This window comes from Egretta garzetta, unplaced genomic scaffold (assembly GCF_000687185.1).
Source record: "Egretta garzetta isolate BGI_Z169 unplaced genomic scaffold, ASM68718v1 scaffold39, whole genome shotgun sequence".
Taxonomy (NCBI): Eukaryota; Metazoa; Chordata; class Aves; order Pelecaniformes; family Ardeidae; genus Egretta; species Egretta garzetta.
The window spans coordinates 1700305-1711496 of record NW_009260945.1 but is presented as its reverse complement, the minus strand read 5'-3'; positions in this window follow the sequence as shown (position 1 = coordinate 1711496).

Sequence of the window (11192 nt, the reverse complement as noted above, 5' to 3'; positions counted from 1 at the left end):
GTAAAGATAGTGCCATGAACAAATCACCTGAAGGAAAGACCTTCCGTACTTGATAACAGTTAGTCAGAAACCTATAAATCATCAATACAGGTACTTTTTGTAGTATCTTTTCCATATGCTCGTTTTAACTGTGGAGCTGAAGCTGCTTGCAGGGAGCAGGTTGCAGACCGCGGGCTGCGTGTGCAAGAAGGCGAGCCCACTGGCTGCGGTCTTTGCGCTCGGTGTTTACTTTCCTTCAGCTCTCTTCCTTAACATATTCTTTGAGTTTACACATCAAGATAAGGTTTCCTCTAACCGCCAGTCAGGCAAACTTAACCCGGAATCTGATAATTAACTTGTGTTCTGCTTCACACATCAGCAACCACCACAATCGATATTGGGGTGAGAACTGGATTTGTTGTTGGCTGCTTTTGCAAATGATGCTTGAGGCAAAAATGGAGCAGAGTGGCTGTTACACAGCTGTATTTGCTCCAGCTGCCCAGGCCTCCCTTCGACAGCCTGCTTTTGTAGATTAAGAAACTGAATTGCAGGGGGTATAAATCATCATAGCTCTATTGACTTCAATAGAGGATCTTTCTCTTTCTTCCCCATATGTTCATACAAGAGTTTGCACCCTTTTCCTTCTGTATCTGTTCTTTCTCTGCAAGAGACCAAAAGAGTGAGGTCCCTTCTGTGCTGGAGTTGCGAGCTGAAGCAGGGTCAGGCTGCAAAAACGTTGGATGATGCCATTTGTATATGCAAACTACAGTAGCTGCATGTTAGATCTGTTATGCAGTTAATTAGCTGTGTGCATTCACAGCAACTGGGCATGTAAAAACGCATACATTTCCTAAGATGTGCTCTGAAAATCAATACTTAACGCCTCCCTGGCAAGGGGAGAGAAGCAGCAGGGTCCAGGTTGGCAGAGCTGAAGGAGCTGAGCAACCACAGTAGATATGGAGATGAGAGTTGGTGCTTAGGAGCAGACGGGATGCATTTGGCCCGGTCTGATTTACTTTGCATACTCCTAAATGCACTTTGCAGGCTTTTCCTATCAAGATGATTTATAATTGTTGCAGATGGCGTCTAGGCTAATCCCTGATGAGAACTCTCTTAAGCTTCTGACAAATTTGCATCTGCAGCCACGTATCACATCAGGAGTGTTGAAGCATCCCTCTGACATGCTACAGAAATACCAATGACAGTGACTGCGGATGGCCAGAACTGAATCAATCAATGTAAATAAACATGTAACATTTTAATGAAATGTTTCCTATTTTAATTATTGAAAGGAAACATAATTATTGACTGGTATTATCTTAGCACGAAACACGGTTTTCTTACCTAAGTGGTGTTAATAGACCATCAGATAACGGGGTAGACAAGAGAAAGGGATGCTACGGAGCCAGGAGTTGTCCAAACGTAATACACTGAATGAGGCAGGTGGTAACAGAAGTAGCACCTCTCTAAGAGCACAGTAAAACTTGGCCATTGCGTAACTGTAATAATGGGAGAATATCTCTAGGTTTTGACTGAGTACAAATTCGTAGCAGGATAACATACTGTTTACTGCCGAGAAAATCTGCGGTTTTCCTCCAAAAGTAGGTGGTTACAACCCACCAATTGTGAATATTCTCCCTGGACACTCTTAAACAGCAAGAATCAAACATGAAATTCTGCCCACTTCAAGCTTTAATGAATGTGTGAGCAATATTAAGCCACTAATTGACTCGTACTGTAGGTCAATGAAGAAGTGAAATCTGCAGTTAATGTCTGCTTAACTGTATCTTGCTGGAAGCCCGCATCAGGCCAGGGTGCTCAGTGGAGGCTGTGGTATTGCTGAGCAGCCAACAAAAATCACAGTTTCATACATTTTAATATGACTGCATTGCTGTGGACACACAAACAACATCTGGCAAATGGTGCACAAGGAGTTACATGGATGACAGCCCATTTAGTATTCTGTATCTAATAAACCATTGAGAAAATGTCTGTATGGATCAATATTTTTCCTGGTGGGACTCATTCTAAGTCTAAGGTTTTATGAATATATGTAAAATGGTGGTTTGGGTCTTCTGTTACAAAAGGTGTAAACTCCTGCCTTGATGTACAGGGGATGTTTCTTTCAATCATATCAACACTAGAAAAAATTGTGGCTTATTTCACGAAGCGTACTACTCCATTTAGTAAAAGACATTGGCTGCACTAGTTATCCGGGCGATACGTTGATCCCACCAAAGTCACTGGTCTGTATATGATACAATAGTCTACATTCAGAGGTGTGTCAAGATAATTTGGCCTCCTTTTTTGCCTGGGGAATCTACTTCTTCCACTGCTGCCTTTCCACTATCCTTTTGCTTTTTAAGCTCTTGTTACCACTTTCCATCTGCTTTCTGGGCAGGAGAAATAGAGGACGTTAGCAAATTGCTTATATCTGATGCTTGTTCAGTCCTGCAGTTATCTATGGCTCAAATTATGCTTCTGAGACCTTGGCTTCAGGGAGTTTGAGTTTGTTACTCTAACAAACCTTGCTTCCTAAGGCTGCACTGAGAACAGGCTTCATACTGAATGAGAGCAGAATAGGTGGTTTGCATTCAAATACACGTGCAAGATTGATCATAGTTTTAATTGTAGTAATTACGAGAAATATGTCCAAGGTATTCTGGTTTCTTAAAGGTCTTCAAAGGGCAGAAGTTCTCACTCAAAAACATTCTCATCTCCCTTGTGCTGTAGTAAATCCAGAGTAATTCCAGTGGCTTCAGTGGTGGAAGACAGGTTTATACTGGAGCATCTGCTACCAGATTCTGGCTCATCAAATACTTAAAACTCCTGCAATATTTGGACGTTGTCTGCATAAACAAAGAGTCTTTGAAAGATCCACATCTGGAACACACCTGCTTTTGCCAAGTTGGCTAAATCTCTTTCCTAGGGATTTCATACTAGCATTTCGGCTGACAGTTTGCCTTTATTTCAGTCACTTAGTTTTCTGCCTCATGCATGAGAAGATGGGATTCAGTCATTTCAGTTCACCTCCTTTTCTCATCTCTGAAAATTAGTTCCCAAACCAATTGTCCCTGCATGCAGAGGATCGCGATGCCGTTTCCGTATTGCCCCTGCCATCTGTCTCTGCTGTGTGACACTTTTCCAGGCAAGAAGATCTTTGCTCTTTTTGTGTATCTGTGGAGCAGAAGGGCCTTGACTCAAGGAGGAAACACATGGCTTGTGCCCGATGGGCACACTTACTGGTCAGTGCTGAAGGTTCTGGTACTAACTCTTAATAATTCAGGTCTATGTTTACATGAGAATGCCTGAGTGATTTTGTAAGCATGGTAATCGCATACATAAGGAAATAACTAGATGTATGTTTTTGACCAAATATCAAGCTGTGAATGCCCAGCATATAAATTTTAAATATTTGCAACTAGCAGCTCCCAAATAACTACAGATCAAGAACTATCTGTAGGAGGTATTTGGCAAATAATTTTAAATAATGAATACAGCTAAGATGATCATGATCTACTTGCAGACAACACTCGCAGACAAGTGTAACTGTTATGAATTATTCAGCCAATTCTATTCAGAATTATATGTATTTTTTTTTTAGAAATATAATTAATGATCCATAAGCGTTAGTATGAGACACACTAACAAAGGTCTATTCTGTGCTACTTCTTCTGAAAGATTAAAATGAAATGCAGACAGTTTGGAAACCACAGACCTTGTTTTAGAATTGTCGTCTGCTCTGTTTACTGACAGTGACTTTTGCTGCTTGTTTACTGCAATTTACTTAGTTACAGCATAAGTTACACATGATTATCTTCTCAATATGATGCTAAGCTGACATCTGTCAAGTTTAAAAGTCATAATAGATGCTATTAGTCATTGAGATGATCCAAAGGCATAATGATTGGTATGACAACAAAACTTCGTAGGTTTTTTTTTTTTTTTTTAAAGGCATAGTAATTTCTAAAGAGAATTTTGGGTGGGCTCTTCCTGCTCAGAAGTGAGATGATTTTCATGCCTTAAAGGCTAGCAGAAGCAGAGGCCAGGGAGAAGTGTGCAGCTGGTGGGCATGGAAACAGTTATCAGAATAATATCAATTAACCAAGCAAAATACATTGTTTGTGTCCTTCTTGTTTGTTTGCTGCAGCAGAGCGGTAAGTTTAAACTATCTGCTATTTGCATCAGAAACTTCATTTCTCATGGGCTTATAAAGCAGCTGTTTCAAGCCATACCAAGCTGAAATTGCCTTGCAAGTCCTCAGCTCTAATGCTAATTAATATTCCTCTAAGTTCCTTTTCATTTTTTAAAAGTAGTTAAAAATAAAAATTCTTGGGTCTTTGAGATGCTTTTTTAATTTTAATTCATGGAAAAAACACACAGTTAAAAGCCTTTTTTCCCAGCTGTTAAGTCTTGAGGTAGATCCTAATGAAGTCAGAGACCAAATTTTCTTTGGGTTTAATGAGAAGATGGTCAGCAAGCCACCAGCTTGCCTTTGGTGGCTTGGACATCTATGGGGAAGGAGAAAGCCACAGCAGTTACATTTGAAGCATGGTGTCTTTCCACAGTCTTTGAAAGCCTGGTCAGCCACCCTCATCACACCTGGCTTTGCATAATATATGTCCTATATACAAACTCTGTAATCACATGGATGATTACACTTCCAGGGGTACCTTCACTTTGCTGTGAATCTGCTGATTCAGAAGGCTGCACAGTGTTTAAGAAAATAGCCTGTTACTTATTGTCAGTGCTTGAAGAGTAAAATATTGGCCCATTGGAAAGAAGTGGAGAGAACCAGACACCTGGCCAGACGCTCAGAGGTATTTAACCACATTTTCTCCATGAAAATCAATAGCACAACGCCGAGGATGTTGCCCTCTGGGCTGTGTCAGCACAGCCTTTGGTACTGGTGCTCTGGTTCTGGTTTGCATTTACAGTGCCAGGTGGTTTGAGCTCACCTTGCAGAGGGAGCAAGGATGACAGGCAAGTGAGGGCTGGAAAAAGTCCTGCACTCCACGCTCCATCTTCATGGAGCAGAAGGTGGTGCTTGCATGCCGACTCCCTGGGTCGGAGGCAGTGGCTTTTCCTGCTGGTGTGAACCATGCACAGAAGTTATAAACCTAATGGATAATAATGGTTTTATTTTTCAGGTCTGTGTTAAAGGAATTTGTTGAAAAGGATTTAGTCGATGTACCAGCAATTACCTGTTGTATTTTTACAGTGTCTTCCTGTCTGGAGATTTTTTTCTTTATTTTCCCTTTCCTCCCATTCTGCTATGTAGCCAAACCTGTAAATAGCCAAAGCCAAATATTCTAAAAAAGCCAGAAAGGAAAATCTGAACTAAATGCACCAAAATGATGCAGCAAGAAAAAGTGAGTGCATTAATGAGAGGAACCAGTCATGTCATACAGGTAGAAATTATATGGACAACCCAGCCGATGTCTGAGAAAAGCATAATGATAGGAAAGGAAACACAACCACCAGTATGGATGGTGTAGGAAAAGAATTCATGACTATTTACCTCAGAACAGTGATAGCTGATTTAATAATTCAGATACATGTATGGAAACATGCCCTGCCATAGGAGGGTGATTTTTTTTCTTGCTGGAGCCACAGGGACTCCCCAACTCCACCATCAAAACTTTGTTAAATCAGTCATGTGTAGTCTAGAACTAAGAATAATGATTTTTAAAAGATTTTAACTGAACTTATCCATCATGTGGTCTTTGTGCATTTGTTCATTGTATGTGTAAAACATCAGCCAAAAATAATTTACAGCAATTATTTCCAGTGACAGGCCACTGTAAATTCTCCCAGGTAGAGGATGGCTATGTGAAAATAATTATACATGAATATCCAGCTGAGATCTTTTGAGCCCCTGGAAAAGGGTGGTATGTAAGCAGTTTTGCAACAGGAGTGATAACACACGCATACTAATGCTATAGAAAAGCTTTAAGACATCCAACTGGGCTAAATTGCAGATGCAGAATTAAACCAGGAATATTTTTTCCTGTAAAAATACAAGTTCAAAATTTGGTTGGGCTTTCAGTATCTCAGAGAAAAATACTAAAACTGATTCAAACACTTGGGCTTTAGAGTCATGTAGGCGCTTTTGAAACCCGTAGTTCTGGCTCATATTGTAAGTGTCTTCAGGGTAGTACAGCACTGATCTAGCCTTAGCGTGTACAATTCAGCAACGTATGCAATGTGTATTCCAGCTCAGTGAAAATTTCCAATGCTGCTAAAAAAGATGTATTAAAAGATAATCTGGGCCTACAGTCCAAGGAGAGAACTAAGGATCTAGTAGGGTACCGGTATCCTGGTGCAAGAGTTAGTTAGGTCTGGAAAGCTGGGATATGGGAGTCCCAAGGAGATAAAAGAGACCAGCGGAGTGCGGTGGCTGTAAATGATCACATCTACAATATGTATGGCTCATGTTTAGTCATTCTGCACCGAACAATAACCTGCATTGTTGCGCTTTTCTGTGGTAACTTAAAGGGTAGCTGGCTATGTTGGGACGTGTTTTTGAACTCATAGTTTGTACAATGAGTAAACTGGTTTCATACTGTAGCCATGGGAACTCTCGGTCTTCAAGCACTATGTGTAATGAATAATATGAGACTATTCACTAAGATTTCTTGTGTGCTATAATATTAACAATTTCCCACATGTGGGATTCATATTTATCCTTCTGTATATTGAAGGATAGCAGAAGTAGACGATGTCTATTCTGCAGCAAATACATTTACTCTGATGTAGTGGTTGTTAAAATTATTTCCAGAGCATGTGGAATACAGGCCATAAAATACCTCCTAATCCCTAACATTATTAATGAAATAAAATCGTGTTATTCATTACCCACAAGGAGAATTTAAAAATAAGCTCCACATTTAAATGACAGATTCTGTAATGGCAGTACACGAAAGCCTGTATCCAGAGGCTGACAGCAGTGTGTGCGAAGGCTGGCTGTGGCGTACACCGGGCTGGGTTTGGAGAATATGGTGCAAGAAGCTTTGAACTGTAGACAGGTCCTGAAATATCATGTAGCACATTACTAGGCACTAGCAGCTGTGGTCTCCGTTCCTTGGGCAAATTTTCAAATCTGAGCATGCCAAAGTATTAATTTCTGATCACGACAACGTAGCGCACAGCCCTTGGGTTTAATATGCAGAAGTAATCGTTTCTACAGCAGGCGGCTGAATCCCCAGCTCATCGATTAAGCGTGTGTGCAAGTGGGCAAGGCTGATGTGATGTGCGGTTCAGTGGTGAGTGAGGGACGGGGTCTCGCCTGGTTAACTTCAAATCTGGACCCTCATAGTGTTGAATCGGGGTAGTGTCTGTTCTCTGGGTATTCAGCTGTGCTCAAGGACTGAGCTGGCATGGGACCCAAGCAGGGCGCATGGGTGAGCGACCCTCGCAAATCATTGATGAGCAGTTGGTGCAGTGGGTGGAGGAAGGTGAAACGAGTTTTCCCAGTTCATAGTAGGGCAATACGGTATCTACCCACCTCTCACTTCTTAACATGCTCGGCCCCTTTTCAATTTATTGCTGCATACTGGGGCTTTAGGGGGGGAGGCTTGCACTTACCCAGTCTGATGTGGGCATGGTGAACCAATGTAGATCTCTACAGTCCAACACCTTTTAAAATTATGTTGGGCTTCTACTCTTACAATTTTAGAGTCAGGTATTTTGCCTTTTATATTACTTGAAGGATGTCTCCCCATGCTTCACATGAGCATTCATTTCTTTTTATTAATTTAGCATGATTAGGCAAAGTGTCCCGGCCTTCTTAAGAAAATCATTTGGAAGTTGATTGTTGGATGGGGTACAGCTTGTGAATGGCTAACAGATTATACAGATGTCTGTTGATATAATTTTTGTAGTTCTGTAAATCACTATGACTTTTATAATGCCCCCTACCTCTGTTGTACATTTGCTCCTGCAGATACTTTACCCTGACTGCATTTGCTAAAGCTGGCGTTGCTTTCAGTGCTGCTCTATAGGAACATACTGCATCCAGCGTGTGCGAGCGCACGCATATCTGCATTATCCCCACACTAAATGTATCCCGCAGCTAAAGACTCCCATTAACTTACACTTGGCTGTGCTTCATACAGATATTATTCAAACGTATCATGAAGTTGGACTGCTGGAAAAGCACGCACAGACCTGATACTCCTTTGTCTTACAGCAGCTTTCCTGTATGCAGGACTTCCATTCAGAAACTCTCAGTGAAAAAGAATGCAATGTGCAAGAACGGGGGTTTTTTTTGGTTCGATTGGGTGCCATTTATATGGGACGGAGGCCATAGGTAATCCAGATGTATATGCAATGCTATTTCCACAGCTTATGTTGGTGAAGGTCTCTTGTGCAGTTGATGCATATGTTCACAGGGCTTTCACCAGCGAGAAAGTCACACTACCAGTCGCACCTCATTCAAATTGCGATCGGTGGAAATTTCCTATTGTTGATGTGACAGAGGGGAGCACTTTTCCATTAAGCTTTTGGAATTCTTTGAAGGTTAAGAATCCGATTCCACCAAGAAGTCAGTTTTCATATGGATAGATAGAAGAACAGAAATGGATTGCATTTATAAGACGTTTCCATGCTTATATTTGTGTTTGTGCATTGCAAATGTGCTCCCGATGTCAGCAGGTGTGTGTAGGTGTTATCACCTACTTGTGAAAAACAAAGTCGGTTTGACACAGGTAGATAAAACCCCTTGCAAATACTGCAGTGCTGCTTCAGAAAGGAGGCAGTGAGCGTGCAGTTACACTCCCTTGCTTAAACAGCTCCTTAGTAGGAGAGCAACGTCAGGCATTTTCTCATACTGTTGAGAAGCCCTGCCATGGGGAAATCAGTCAGAGTTCAGGTGAGACCAGTTCATTGCAGGGATTAATCATGAGTGCAGGAATGGTAGGGAATGGAGGTTAGGACGATGCTTTCTGCTTAAAGTTGAGTGCAACTGACTGTCAGGGAAAGGGGCAGGGAGGGACATGTGTTTATTACAGGGTTTGGGTTGCTGCAATGTATGGTTGGGGAGTAAAAAGAAAGAAAGGGACTTTGAAGGCCTGTGGGATGCCGAGTACTTTGTCGTTAGTGGATGTGAAGCGAGCTAATTTAGAGAGCAGCAGCAATTGCCTGCGTATTTCATAAACTCAAGGACACAATGCACAGCAATGGTCGTTCTGTTGTCTGCCATCTAATGGCCAGACAAGAAAGCAAAGGAACCTGGTTTCAGCCTGTGGGCTACGAATTCTTGAGCTAAATATAAATATAAATAAAAAGAAATGCAAGCTTTTACTCACAGGTTTAAGTGGGTTACACACAGGCTTATGTTACCATTAAAAAATGGTGTGATGCCACAGTAGAAAACTGCTAAAAGCTAGGAAAGAATTCCCACCTTTGCCTGCAATATATTGTTTTTAAGTGTTGCAGATGTGAAAGCAAGTATCAGTCTCCATATGAATGAAAATGCATAATTTGAGACATTTAAAGCTTTCCTTTATTTACTTATCCAGCAGGTGAATAACGGTTCTTCCTTCTTTCCTCCAGTTCCCCCCTCCACTGACACGCACCCCCCCATTCTTTTATTATAATGTGCAAGGTGCAAGATCGCTCACTGGCAGGGAGCGTTAGCACACACCTATGCCTTTTCCTCTCGGGCAGACCACAGTGGCATCTGCAATAACTGACACCAGTTCCACCACAAGGAGAGAGTGCTCGAGGTAAATCTCTGCCAGAATAACAAAGAATAGATGGGGGGATGTTCTGCTTTAATATCCGCTCCATCTTTCTTATCTATATTAGAAACGTCGGTCACTAAGGGTGTCTGGGTAGAGCTGAAATTATGAAGCACCTTCTAGATTCCTTTATCGCCTGGAGCAACATTAATACTTATAAGTAGTAAAGGATACTGGGTGAAGGAAAGCCCATCGCTTGCCTATGTTGGTGCGTTTATTTAGGAAACATGCCTTTTAATTTCATAATGTTATTTGAAATGCCTTCCTCTGCTCTAAGAAAATACCCACTTTTATTATTCTTTTTGAAACAGAAGCTGAAGATAGCAGGCTTGCTCACAAAAGCCCTGATTTGAATATGCTAATGTTAATTTAAGCATTCCGTTGCCAAATTTTCATGCGAGGATTTTTTTGTGTGGTGTGCACATTTAATATTTGTATATCCATTATTCCCCATGCTTATCTGATCCACAGACACTGAGTAAATATTGTCTTTGAGTATGATCTACAGCAGAAGTCAAAAAAGACACTGCAAAATGGAGCTCCTCTTCCTAAATAAGGATCTCCTTTTGCCTCTACCTTTCCCTGGAAATTCAGGGAACCGACTTCCACACCTTTTAGGGCTTATGAATATTTTGGGGGGTCGATACTTTCAATCTAAATACTACAAATTAGAGCAATGTCTAATATGGCATCTGGCTGAAGTAATGGTGTGTGTGAATAAATCCCTCTCTCCTTGTAGCTCTGCTTGTTCTGAATGCAAATGGTGCAGATAGACATTACCTCCTTCAACAGGAAATGGTGATCAATGGAACATTTAAAAATAAATTTCTGAGTAATAAAACTATGACAAAAGGAAAAATTTCATACCCTATCTTACAGAACATCAGCAGGGGAAGGAACATGGGTGAAAAGTTTAACTATGAGCTGCTGAAAACAAGATCTGATGTCTTTAAAATGTGTTTTCTGATGTTCTAACCCAAAGCAGAAGGTGAAATGCGTTACTTTAAGTGAGATACTGTGGGTGTGAAATACATTAAAACCCAGTGAAACATCCCCATTTTGCAAAGAGAAACCTGTAAGTTAGTAGCTCCCGTAGTGCTGGCTTCACTGGGGTTGCAACGTATGAAGTTTTGCAAAGAATTGGTGTGTCGGTAGTGCCTAGTTTTTTCAGTAGGCTGGTGGCTTCATAGCTGCTCTTTCTAAAAACCACACCTGTTTCATATCCTACCTTTACAATGAACCTACAGCTAAGCAGTAATGTATTGTACTAGTGCATTAGCATGGGCACCCTGCAAGAAATTAGGGAAACTAATTCTGCTGGTAGCCAAGGGAGAGTTACAGTGGTCTTATTAATGGATTGCATTAGGGTAAATAAGTAGAAATTGCCTGTGGTTCCTCTGCCTCCCTAAAGGAAAGGAAGAAAACTGGTTGAAAAAAATGCAGCGATAATGTGCGGGTACTAAATTTTCT